The sequence below is a fragment of the Dromaius novaehollandiae genome, chromosome 13 (assembly GCF_036370855.1).
Source record: "Dromaius novaehollandiae isolate bDroNov1 chromosome 13, bDroNov1.hap1, whole genome shotgun sequence".
NCBI lineage: Eukaryota > Metazoa > Chordata > Aves > Casuariiformes > Dromaiidae > Dromaius > Dromaius novaehollandiae.
Window position 1 is genome coordinate 11,635,001 of NC_088110.1, and position 12,500 is coordinate 11,647,500.

The 12,500-nt window shown below is 38.4% G+C and overlaps 1 protein-coding gene across 4 annotated transcripts in view; it reads left to right on the forward strand.

The window, feature by feature from the left end:
- The window catches only part of ZNF536 (zinc finger protein 536), a 356,025-nt gene that overhangs the window by 33,994 nt on the left and 309,531 nt on the right, over positions 1–12,500 (forward strand). For 3 of the 4 annotated variants that reach the window (XM_064519628.1, XM_064519626.1, XM_064519630.1), the window contains exons 1-2: positions 1,822–1,929; positions 3,177–3,300. The exons of the other annotated variant lie outside the window; for it this stretch is intronic. The gene's annotated coding sequence lies outside the window, so the exon portion shown is untranslated. Of the gene's footprint in view, positions 1–1,821; positions 1,930–3,176; positions 3,301–12,500 lie in introns of those variants that run through there. 4 annotated transcript variants of the gene reach the window in all.

The following is a 12,500-nucleotide window of genomic DNA, read 5'->3' on the forward strand; positions in this document are numbered from 1 at the left end:
CATGAGGTTCAGTTTGAAAGAGTACTGAATGAATGTTTAGTGTATTACATGTTATTTCATGTCTCTTGATTAGCCTGTGATTGTAAGTGTAGTGTGCACTTACCTAGGAACTTTCACTCAAGCATCTCAAAGTTCTTTGCACTTACGAAGTTTAACAAAATGCCGATGAGATAGTTGTCTACACGGTTTCCCACTGAACAGCAGCCACCTCTAAGGTGGCACAAGAAAGCTGTTTTTTCAGGGTGTAGTAGTACAGAACAGGAATAAATACATCAATCAGATAAAATTGCTGTGAGAACTTAGGTGGTGGGATGGTAGTATTTAAGATAGTATTTGACCAGGGGTTACAACTTCAAAAGTATCTAAGGGAGCTACATGCCTGTGGCTTAGAGCTTCTGAAGTGTGTGGCCTTTTGGATATTTAGGTGCCTGATCTCCATTTTGCTGGGATTTAGGTGCCTGAATAAGGGTCAAGGGCTTGCATGCCTTTGAGGTTCTGGTCCTGTGTTCAATTTTCAAAAGGGTGTTATGCACTCCCCCTAAAAATGTTTCCCAGGGTGGTAAATTTAATGTAACTGGAGTGCTCTGCAGTACTGTCAGATGTTTACCATGGCCGACCAGAATTCTGCTTTTCAGTCTTGCATGAAAACTCAGCTTATATATCAGACCTGTTTCTCACTGTTATCTTGGCACACTGATTCAGTGCTGTCTTACAGGATATAGTGCCACCTCCTTTATCAAAATGCTGCCTCCTCATTATCATTTAATTATTTATTGTTTCTATTGCAGAAACTTAGGCCTACTCAGTGAGCAGCTGTCTGTGCTGGGGTGGAGCTGGGTATTTGGGGAATGAGTAAGTAGACGTAGTCGTAGTAGTAGTCAGGAGGGAGAAGTTGAAGAGTGTTAACTGCTTGGAAAGAAAATATTGTTCCTTAAAATACAGTACAGGAAAGAAGCAGCAAGGTTTGGGAGTTACTGTGAATTTTTGAGGCAGATAGAAAAAGGAATCACACTGAAGGTGGAAAGGAAGTGGTATTGCTAATTAGCAGTGACCAAGAAGGTAGGGACTGGCAGGAGCTGAAATGTAAGGCAAGTAGTTCAGTTTTATCCTTTCCAGTTTAAACTGGCAGCAATGTAATTAGAAGAGGTGGTCTCAGATGCAAGCAAATGTACAAGGCTCGGGAAGGAGACAGGTCTAGGCAATAGGTATGTGTGTTGTTGGCATAAACTTGGAAGAAGAAGCCATGTAACAAGAGCGATCACCTAGACAGAAGAGTGAAGGAGAGAAGGTTAAAGGAGAGAGTCATGTGGGACTCTGCAGAGAACTAGAGATGGGAGAAGGGTGTTGTAACAAAGGATACTTTTAGGAATAGCTTTGTTAGGGACAAGAACTGTGAAAGATTCTTGAGGCAATGAAGTGATCCTGGCTGCACTCCTGCTAAAGCATTGCCATGGTTAAATTTGTTAGAGGGTTCGTTAGATCTGATGGGATGGCAGCACAAAGTGTTTATGTAGTCAGAATTGTCATGTTATTGTTCATATGCTTTGAAAAACATATTGTGCGGTTACTACAGCCAATTTTTAAATGATAACTTTAGCCATTATCCTTACTTTTTATGGCTCAAAACGTGAGTCCACGTTATGGATTAGTGTTTTGCAAAAAAACAATCACTAAATGTCTATGTGACGCACAGCCCAATGTGTGCTGATGACCATATTAGATGATGCTTTTTATGTCAAAGTTGTGTTATCCCTATCTCCCCTATAGATCTCTAATCACTTGCCTCTTGTCTTCTCAGTTAAAGAAGTTCTCTATAATCCTTTTTCTGAGGTTCCCAAGGAAGTTAAGTGAATGATCCACCTGCTTCCTCGTACATTGACAGTGGGATATCAAGAAGCCATTGGTCCTTATTCAGTGCTCCTTAAACAGGTTTGTGCACTTGGACTTCCTGCGCTCTGTTCAGCAGTTTCTGCAGGCAGGAAGATATTGCCTGTCCCTAAATTCTGAGATTCACTTTTTTGCTGAAGGTCAGAAAAGAGAGAGATTCTCCTGAGAATTTCTGAGGCCGTATGAATGAATAAGAGAGCTAACATCATTGTAATGATCCTCGCTTTCTTTTGCTGTTGCTTGGTCTGAATATACCTAACGATTCTGCTTAAGAAGCAAGTTCTCTCCTCTTGTTATTTCCTCATTTTTATTGTCTTCAGAGGCATATTGATGTTCACCTGCCCAGATATCTTAACAGCTACTAATGAAAAAATACCTACATTAACAACATAGACACAAGTGTACCTTGGGATGAATGTATTATTTATAAAGACTTACCATCACACCCCTCACAGTTGCATTTTATGCTGCTTGTGGGTGTACTCCTGTGTCTTGTTGGCAATGCAATTAGTTGCACTGTGGGAGATTCCCAGGTTCAAAGCCAGGCATGAAAAATCTATTTCACCCCTTTTTAATATGTGGGTCTTTTTGTAAACGAAAAGAAAAAACCCCAAATCACAACACTCCTTCACAAACAAAGCAGAATAACACTGTTTGAGAAAATCGTACAAAGTCTGATCCAGCCCCTCTTCCTGCTTTTTACATGTTACAGCTCAGCATAGTTGTACTAGACCCATACTGCTCTGCAGGTGGAAGTGTGAGGGCCATTGAACACTTTGAGTTTTTCCAGTGGATCACAATTACAGAAACATCTGTGCTAAATAACTTTGTGCAGATGCACTGTGAAAATTCAGTGTTCAATAGCCCTCAACATTTCTAATTTCTTACTTGTGGTGGTGTAGTTTAGAAGTTGCACATTGGGTTGCAGTAGAAAGCATATTGGAAACATTTGTGAAGGGCCTTTATAGAATGCTTATGCTGCAATGAAAGTACTCCCAAGCACTTTTGTTTCTTTATTTAGACTTACTGTATTTAAAAATGGACAAAATGCATGCTAAGGATGCTATTGATGTAATGGTGCAGGAGAGTGCAGGTATCTGGTATAATGGCTGGGAAAGAAGCCTAAAATCTGTATTTTGGGGAAATCAGTAAATTAGGGACAGGAGGGAAACCTGGAAAAGCTGAGTTTTAAAAATATTGAAAGCTACAGTGGGATTACACATTTTGAAAAGTTTGAATGCATATATTTCAGGAAATACGCTCCCTACCTTCCATTCTCTTTCATCTAGGTGCTCTCTATCTTACAACAGCAGGAAGGAACTAAAATCTTGAGGAATACAGGAGTTATTCTGTGAATACTTTGGATGATTCCAGGCTTAACTTCCATAGAACAACTAAAAGATGTAAATACAGGTAGTGTTTTGCTGCTTCTTTCTATGGGGCTGATTTAATTCTTTAACATGATCCATGGAAATACTTTAAACAGATCTCGTTTTCAGTTTCAACTGTGTCTGCAATGCAAGAATAATTTGCTGGAATCTTGTTCTATGAGACATCCACTGAGGGACTTTTAATACTTTTCTCCTTCATCAGGATATCTATGAAATTGTCTGGACTGGAGTTAACTATATATTTCAAATTTAAGCCTAGTCTGTTGGGATAGGTGGCAAAGAAACAAGTCATGTGCTAGAAGTAGCGTGATATTTATCCTGTGTTCCTCATAGGCTTAGTTTATCCCATACCATGGCAGTCAGCCCAGCTCAGCAAAAGCCATTTCCACTTCGTTTCTCAATGTCTGATTTTGCTTCCATTGAAGTTAATGGCAAAACTCCCACTGTCTTCAAGTGCAGAGGGATCAGATATTCAGAGAGGTTGGCTACACTTTTTGTGCTTTCATCTACTTGGAAGTCAAATTCTGTACTTAACTTCTTTTCATCTATTGAAAAACCTTAAGATTTACTTGCTTTCTTCCAGCCACTATTTCTGTAGCCTCATGCTACACACTTTGATGATTTCACCAGTTATTGAGAACTTCTTGTTACTATTTTGTGTTTTGGTTCATATGATAATTTTACTCTAATGTGGGAATAGAAATTTGTTTCCTTACGAGCAGATTTTGTTGTTGTTCTACTTTAAATCACTCCAACCTTTCCATGGACTTCTGCTGTTGTTGACAAAGGTCATAATATGACTAGCCATACCTAACTATTTGTGTTAAATGAAATACTTGGCTGCATTTGTGGTCCATTCGGAAACAAGTATGAGTGTGATAGAGATAAATATGTTTTTCATTGTGGATTTACATACATTTATGGATTAAAATCAGCCATTCCTCCTCTTATAGTCAGTGTAGGTTTAACTAGGTTAAAAGGTTTTCCTGAATATTCATTCAGACATTTCTTTTGAAATAAGCTTCTGGTTTAAGTTTTGCACAAATTAAAAAGTACATAAAAACTGGAGGAGGAGAAGAGAAACAAGTTGAAAAGAAATGAAAAACTGAGTGTATTTAAGTTTTATGGCTTACAAACCTTCAAATTTCAGAGCTTTGCGAAATTAAAAGGTTAGCTATGAATAACCACAATCAAATCTTTTCTTTTGTCCATATTTAATTCAAATGAGATTGCTCCATATTGACTTCTAATGCTAAAAGGCCACCCATCATGGAATCCCTGCAGCCAATGAAGCAAGCAAGTGAATGCTTTCTTAAATGATGCTAATCAGTCCAGAGAGGCCTGCCCTCTATCCCCATCAGTATTCTGTAATTCAGATGTGCTGATAACCTGAAATTGAATGTGTCAGTATGCAGACATGTGAAGAAAAAAGGAAACTAAAAGGCAAAAGAGCTGGTTATAGAGACAATGCCAGTTTGATTTCTTTTTTTTTTCTTCCAAGCGAAGAATAAAAAGAATAGTTGGTAGTTGTTCTTAAATGCTTACTGAGAATTGTATAAAAACACAGAAAATTCATAAATAAGTTAGACACTCAATTTACTTCATGACAAATTGAAGGGAAATGTTTTAAAAAATACACAACTTGACACCCAAAATAAAAAAAATGTTTTTAAAAGATAATGCCCATGGTTTAAAGTGTTTATGTGTGTGTAGTAAGGTTCTGGTTTGAACACGTTTTAAAAGGGCTCTTTTACCCTTGCAATAGCTAGCAGGAGGAGTCAGTTAGTATATGACTTACACATCTTGGTTTTTCCAAACTTTAGATTTCAGCTGTTCCATATCACATCTGGTTTAAATTTCAATCAGACACTTTCATGTCAGATGCAGATTTTCTTCCAAAGAGTGACATACGTTTGCTCTTGCGTTAGACAGTGTTGTATCAAAAATAGGTTGATTTAATTTTTTGGTGATTTTTTTTCATACTTCCTGTAATACAGAAATGATTTAACTTTATGAAATAATTTTTGCAGACACTTTGTGTCTAATTATGGCCTGTGATGCATGTGGAAGTGGCAGACATATCTCTGAAGGCAGCATTGGGTCCTTTGTTTTTAAAATGTTCTGCTGTACTTCACAGTGTATGTTGGAGGTGTTGTTTAAATTTGAACTTGACCTGTTGGGCTTGTGCTCTAGGTCCCTCTCATATTTTAATCTATTCAAAAAGAAGCATTGCAGTATACATTGCATAATTTATTAAGTATATGCTTTATAAGCTTAATTGCTTAAAAAGATGCTAGCAATGGAAGAACATTTCTCTGCTGAGCGTTTTTGTTACAAATTTGTCTGATAGGAATGATAATGGTGGTAATGTTCAGATGAAATTTGGGATGTTGAGAGAAGGTTGCTTTGTTAACCAGAGGTACACATAACGTTTGCCTGTACGCATTGTGGTCTGTGGCACCATTCAGAACCGTTCAGCTTTTTTTGTTAGTGCGTCACAAAGGAGGCAAGTGTCAGCATCTCCATTTAATAATGGGAAAACAGGGACATCCGGAGTGGGAGCAACTTGTCCGAGTTGCGTGAGTAGGTCAGCTGGCAGAGCTGGGAGGGGAACATGGTCTCCTACCTGCAGCACTCTGTCTCCAGGTCCCACTGTCAAGCCTCCATACTGTGCCCAAGTGCTTGCCCGTCCTCAGTGTGCCTGGGCAGCAGCCTGGGCATGCAGCCGAGGCTGCGCGCCTGCCGGTCAGCTCGTTGGTTGTGTGCTTACCTGGCTTGAAGGTGAACACGTGTGGACAGGGGTATGTGTTATTCTGGTGGCCATGGCTTAACATTTGAAATTGAGGAGTCTTACCAAAAAAGTAGCAGAAGTTCCCATCTTGGACACTGTGTGTTTTGTCTTTCTGCCTGCTATCACAAGGCACCTGCAGAACTTGCTGTAACCACAATTATTTAAAGTTACTATGGAGTGGAAATCTTATCTTAGATTGCTTTTTTTCCAGTTTGGGTTAAATTTTAGTATGTTTCTCAGGCCTGACTGACAGGATTTTAAAATTTAGAAGAGCTCTGGTAACCATTTTTAGGCTCCGGAGGATTCTCGTATGCACTTTCATGCTCCTTAATGCTACCTCATGCACTGTTTTAAATGCCTGCCATTTTTTAAGCAGAAGTGGACTGAGGCTTTCATAGCTCATCAGCTCTGATCATCAATGGCCAGGCAGTTCTGTCCACTGTGGGCTGTGAACAGGGAACCAGACTCATCACGGTCAGTGGAGAGATTCCCATTGACTTGTATGTGTATGGCTTAACCAGTGGTCTGATTTTTAGTGTGCTGAGCAACTGCAGCTTCTGCTGATCAGTGGGATCTAAGTGTAATTACCATTTATGAAGGGACTGCTTAAATATGCTGCTGACACATCTTTCTAAGTCTGTTGATGGAATGGAAAGAGACCAAGAGCTGAACCCCATTCTCCAGTCTCCTGTCTGCCACCAAGAGATGAGGAGGCTAGCCCTAGCAGTGCAGAATGACATTCTGAATTTTAATTATTTATCTGTGCACTTTCTTATATCTTCTCATTGCTTGGATATTTCATCTTATCTTAAAAATATTTATTTGAAATTGTCAGTGATCAAAGGCTGGGAAACAAAACAGAGCTGGATATGAATTTTTTTTCTTCTGGAGGAAATTGGAGTGTCAGGATAATTCTTGTGTATGCAAACTTTACAAGATGAAACCAAACCAAACGTTATATTCTTAAGCTTCATAGCAGAAGGTTGAACCTAACATACATATATATGATCAATTTTACCTACTGTGAGAATTTACAGATATCTCGAATATCTATTTAATTCAAATTAACTGATTTTTTTACTTGATCATTTTGTACACACACACACACACACACACACACACACACACACACACACACACGTCTGTGTACTGAATTGATAAAGAAAGAACTCTGGTTAAATAATCCACTTTTGTCTGACAACGGAATCAGTTATAGAGGTGCAAATATGCAGAAAGCTATTTGGAAATGCATCCTCGTAGTTGTCAGGTTTTATTATGCAGGAAGGTGTCATGTTTGTTACGAAGCTGAGTGCAGATGGCAGAGTGGAAGAAATGGATCACTAATTTTAACAATGATTAATGAACAGAGATAGAAAATGAATTACATTGGACTATCGGAGGCAAGAAATATTTTTGAGAAAATTTTGACTCATCTGCTGTGCTGTTCTCTGTAAATTATTTTCTGAAATTCTATATGTTGTCAACAGTTGACTGCATTTTCCATTACTGTCTGTTTCTGTTCTTAAGTACTTTTGTGTTATTAGAGATACATAATTTCAAAATACCAATACATTCCTGATTACTTAGAGAAAATATATGTAACTATGAGTGTTCCAAAGGCTCTGACCACAAACGTCCTGTTTTATAATTCTCTCTCATTCTTCCCCATTTTATCACTACATTAGAAATATTTGGTATAATCTTATTATTTTTTTTTTAATAAAAGGAGGAAGTTGGGGCAGAGGAATCATTCAGTGTTTGGAAAATAAGGAAAAATGTAGATGCAAAGTTAACAATAAAATGCAGCCAAGTGGGTTAACATGGTTTTAAGCTTACAGTGCTGATTCCACCATTTGTGATTTCACAGTCTAACTGGGAAAAACATACACACAGCTGCTTTTCAAATTGCTACCACCCACGTGCTCCCCTACTTCACTATAAACTCTGTTGTCGCATATGTACTCCCCGCACTTACCCACATGCTCAGTGGCCAGTCTTACACATTCTCGGCTGCAGGGGGAAATCGGAAGTTGCCACTAAGTTATAATTTGTTGTTTATCCTTGTTTTACAACCTGCTGAGATGTGCAGTCTCCCCAACTAGCTGGAGTTTCTTGCAGCTCTGATTTTAGAGCTGTGTGGGATTCACCCATTCTCAAAGGAAGATTAGTTCTGCTTGGAAAGAGCTGTGTTCTCATCCCCCCTCCCCTTCACTCCAATATTAAAATATATATTAAAATAGAAGAGAAATGCAGTGACTGAAACAGAATTAAATGTTTCCATTATCAGTTGTAAAGAGGTCCAAAAGTTGGAGTAAAATAGGGTCAAATGCTGGTTAGTTCTGCAGCAGTGGAGGGAGATGTTTGCAGGGGGGAGTAAGGGAGGAGAAGTGACCCTGACCGATGAGAGAGATGGTGCCTGGCGTTGCATTGCCAGGACTGCTGTCAGGCTGCCCAGGGGCATGGAGGGGTTGCCTTTAAGAAATGTGGGGAGCCTGGGCTTTTCAGGATCTCAGAAGAGCAGCATCCTGATGTGTTGGAAGACTGAGGTCCATATGCCCTGGATTCCTTTCGATTGTACCGTGGAGGGTCTCTCCTCTGGTCTCCAGTTGCTTTGCAGACATCAGGGTTGGATGGTCACCTCTGGTCTGGCCATGGGAGTTGGAAGATAGAGGGTCACATTTTGTCTGTGTGTGTCTGTTTGTCTTGTTACCCCTGTGTTCATCACGCCCGTATATATTGTTAATTCACCGGATGATGGTAATTACATTGTTACTACTTGATACTAAGCACCAGGCAAAACATAGACCTCTTTAACAGGTTCTGTTCCAGGCAGGGAAGTGCCCCTGTTTACGTTTAATCTGAATTTGGCCTGTCACATCTCATTAGCCATGTGTGGTAGGTGACTATACTTCACTCCACTGCAGAAACCTTCTCCTGTTTGATGCTTTATGTTAACACAAGTTGTCTATTTCCTGGTGTTTAAGGACCTGGTCCTTTTACTTGGGTGAGAAGATCCAAGAAATCTCACTGACTTCAAGGGGATTGTTTGTGTGCAAAAGAAGTGCTTTGCAGGATTTGGCCTTTGGCAAGCAGCTTTCTTGCTACCCGTATCCACTTCTCTGTATGCAAAGTAATATTCTAAGCATTGCTAGCTGTTGTGTAAAAGAAAACAACAGTAATTCTTGAGATAAAATAGATAAAATTACTTAATAACTTCAATACACTTTCCACATAAACGGTCTCTCTTCTGAAACTTCAGGCTATGATAGAAGACAGAGCTTTGTGTGAGACATGTTGAGCTTGTGAACAAATGGCAATTCCATGTCCATTACCTTTATTTACAAGCATCGGGCTCAATCCTGCTGCTGCTAAGTGTATGATAGTTGTGATTTTTAACTTTAGGAGCTGCAGGACCACAGATATGCTTTGAGAACTTCAGACTCAAGTTTCCAGGAGATTTAGTCATAAATGCAGGTATAGAAGATGCTAACGAATGATTAACTAAATCTAAATTGTGCCCACATTTGCAGAAATACTTGAAAAATGCACTGCTCTTCAGGATATATTGATGAAGATTTTCCTGTAGCATTTTGAGTCTTGGAATATATAAGCTAACTTGGAATAATTTGGACTGTATCATCGGTTTGCATCTATGGCCAGGGTTGATGATTTCTTCCATCTTCTGTTTCAAGATGTGCCCTAACATTGCTGAAAAAGTGCTAGTGAAAATTTTAAATGACTTTATGAATGGCTCTAATTCTAGTATTTTGCATGTAATTATAGTCCTGATGGGAACATACTTTAGAAGAACAACTACTGGAACAATACGAGTCCTGCTCAGGTTACATAGCATATGCTAAACACTGAGAAAACATACACAGTGCTTTAGTGAACAAGGTAGGGGAATGCTCTGGGGAGCCAATTTAGAATGTGACTTAAGGCAAGCGTGGCTTTTTGTGTCTGTTTCTTTTGGCAAACTAGTAAAAGAGCAGCGGTGGTTGGAATTCCCTTTTAAGCACCAGAGGTTGCCGTGCTTGTGCAGAGACCGGTCTGCACATAGACTTCCATGAGGATGGGCACGTTAGTTGTGGGCCTTGCCTTTATTTTGAGATTATTTAGTATTGCTCTCATATGCTCCTCCTCGATCTTGTACTTGCGTGGCAGAGCTGAGCATGGTATGTGGAAGCTGGACAGAGGTACACGAGAAATAATGAGGCTTTGGCAAGCCACTGCAGCCACTGCTGTAGTACTGTTTTCCACCTCAGTAATGAAAACTTAAAATGCATTTTTTTATAGGATCAATATATATGCAGTGAAGTGGCTGTGATCAATGTGCTGATTTAGATTTTCAAAATTTTCTGTTTGATACTATAGTTGTGCTCATATATGTTACTATATACATAAAGACATGGTGTTTGAACCTATCGAGACATACTATTTAACTGAACATTGGTAACATTGCATCCAGGCTAGAAAAACATAAGGATATGGGTGTGAATAAAAATCCCCTGTGGTCCTCCTTAGACCTCAAGTGGCTCATGTTAATTTCTTATGGCAGCTCACTAGTTTAAGCTAAGGCAAGTAACCTTAACTACATTTTGCTTCACTCTTTTATAGAAAGAAGGAAGCAAAATTAAAAAATGTATTTAAAAAAAATCAGGTCTGTTTGTGTGGAGCTTGTGCACATGCACTGCTAATGTTGCAAAGTGTTTGTAGGACTGACTCTAGTTTTCACCAGTTGGGTCTGCTTTGACATAGACTTTATCCATTTGAGTGTGTTTTTTTTTTCTTTATGTTAATATGTATACATACCATAATGTATTTTTAGAGCATTTAATACATTTACATAATATATACATGCAAATAAAGGTGTATGTATATATATTCTGGTGTGTATATATAACATTAATATAAGCTATACCATGAACTAGAGGATTTCCAAGAGGCCTGTCATACTTCTATTACTTCAGGTAAATAACTGATTGACCTTTGTGGTGTGCTGATACTTCACTAATCAGAACCTGAAATCTGTATAACAACACTTCATTTACTTGATAGACAAAAGAACAATTGCACTTGAAGTAATGTGATTTCTAAATAGACACTGCCTGTCAAAAATAAATGCATTAGAAGTAAAATGTAGCTCAAGGAGACAATTAGCAAACAGAGGTGACACTGTAAACAGGTGCACCCATTATTCCCAAAGCTTGTGGCAATATATTCACATCTTTTAGACTGATGGAAGATCATGTGACAGTTTGGTGAATTATCTATCTGTATCATCTGACTGATGAAGCCTGCTGCAGTTGCAGATCATTTAAAAATGCATCTCACAAATTACATGGTAGCTGGGAAAAAATGCAGGTTTTTCCGAACAATGCTTTTCTAAAGCTATGTGCCGGAATACCTAATTTTTCTTTGAAAGGATGTAGACCATTTCATTATGCTATGTATACAGTCAGTTAAGGTTGTGCAAATTCATTACAATGTTTGTTAATCTATAAAACATTTTCTATTCCAGTTTTAGTGACATTGAATATTTTCTTATGTGCTATTTCTGAAATATTTTTTCCTATGAGCTGAAAGGGAATAACACATTTTTATATAGACTTCTTAAATCTCTACTTATCAAGGAAGATTTGAGATGAGAACATTTGACCTACATCTTTTTGTGGGTTATTGGATTTTTTTTTTCTACATAGAAAATGTAAAACAAGCAAGAAGGAATCTATAAACAACTCCCTCTTTCTTTCTCTACTAGACTGTGATGAGAGTAGTATCACATACGAAATGTCCTCTTCTGTGATGTGGTGAGCACTATTTCATATGGTGTTTTGTAATTCGATGCACTAACAAGATAGGAATGAAAAATACGTTTTCCCAAACTATTATTTCACAAGTATTTTGTATTTTCTTCTCTTTAAAACTGTGAATTGGTGATTGTTTCAATAGCGTGTTGAGTTGCATATCAAGGCATAATTGTTCCTGATGACAATCAGGAACTAGTAACAGGGCGTCCTTAATACCTGACCACGTTATTGTATCCTGGTTTTTGTGTTGCTACCAACTTCAGTGATGGTTATCATTTGGGGCACTGCTATGGACCTAGATGAAGTGTAAAACTATCTGTTATTCTCTGGCATACTCCTCTTCCCAACACGTAGGTGCTACTCAGATGTTCCAGAATAAGAGTTTGAGTTGGCGCTTTGATGGCACTGTTGTTCACACACAGTTATTAGTATTTTTTGTAACATTTGGATAGTGGAAGAAAATAACTGGGGCCTCGGTCAGTGTTCATATACCAGTGTATATCGTGCTATCTGTAGTAGACATACTTTTGCTTTTTGTGGTTATATTTATTTTGTAGTTTTTTACTGGTTGTTCCTACGTTATCTTCAGTCTGCTTTTACAACCTGTGCAAGTAGATACAA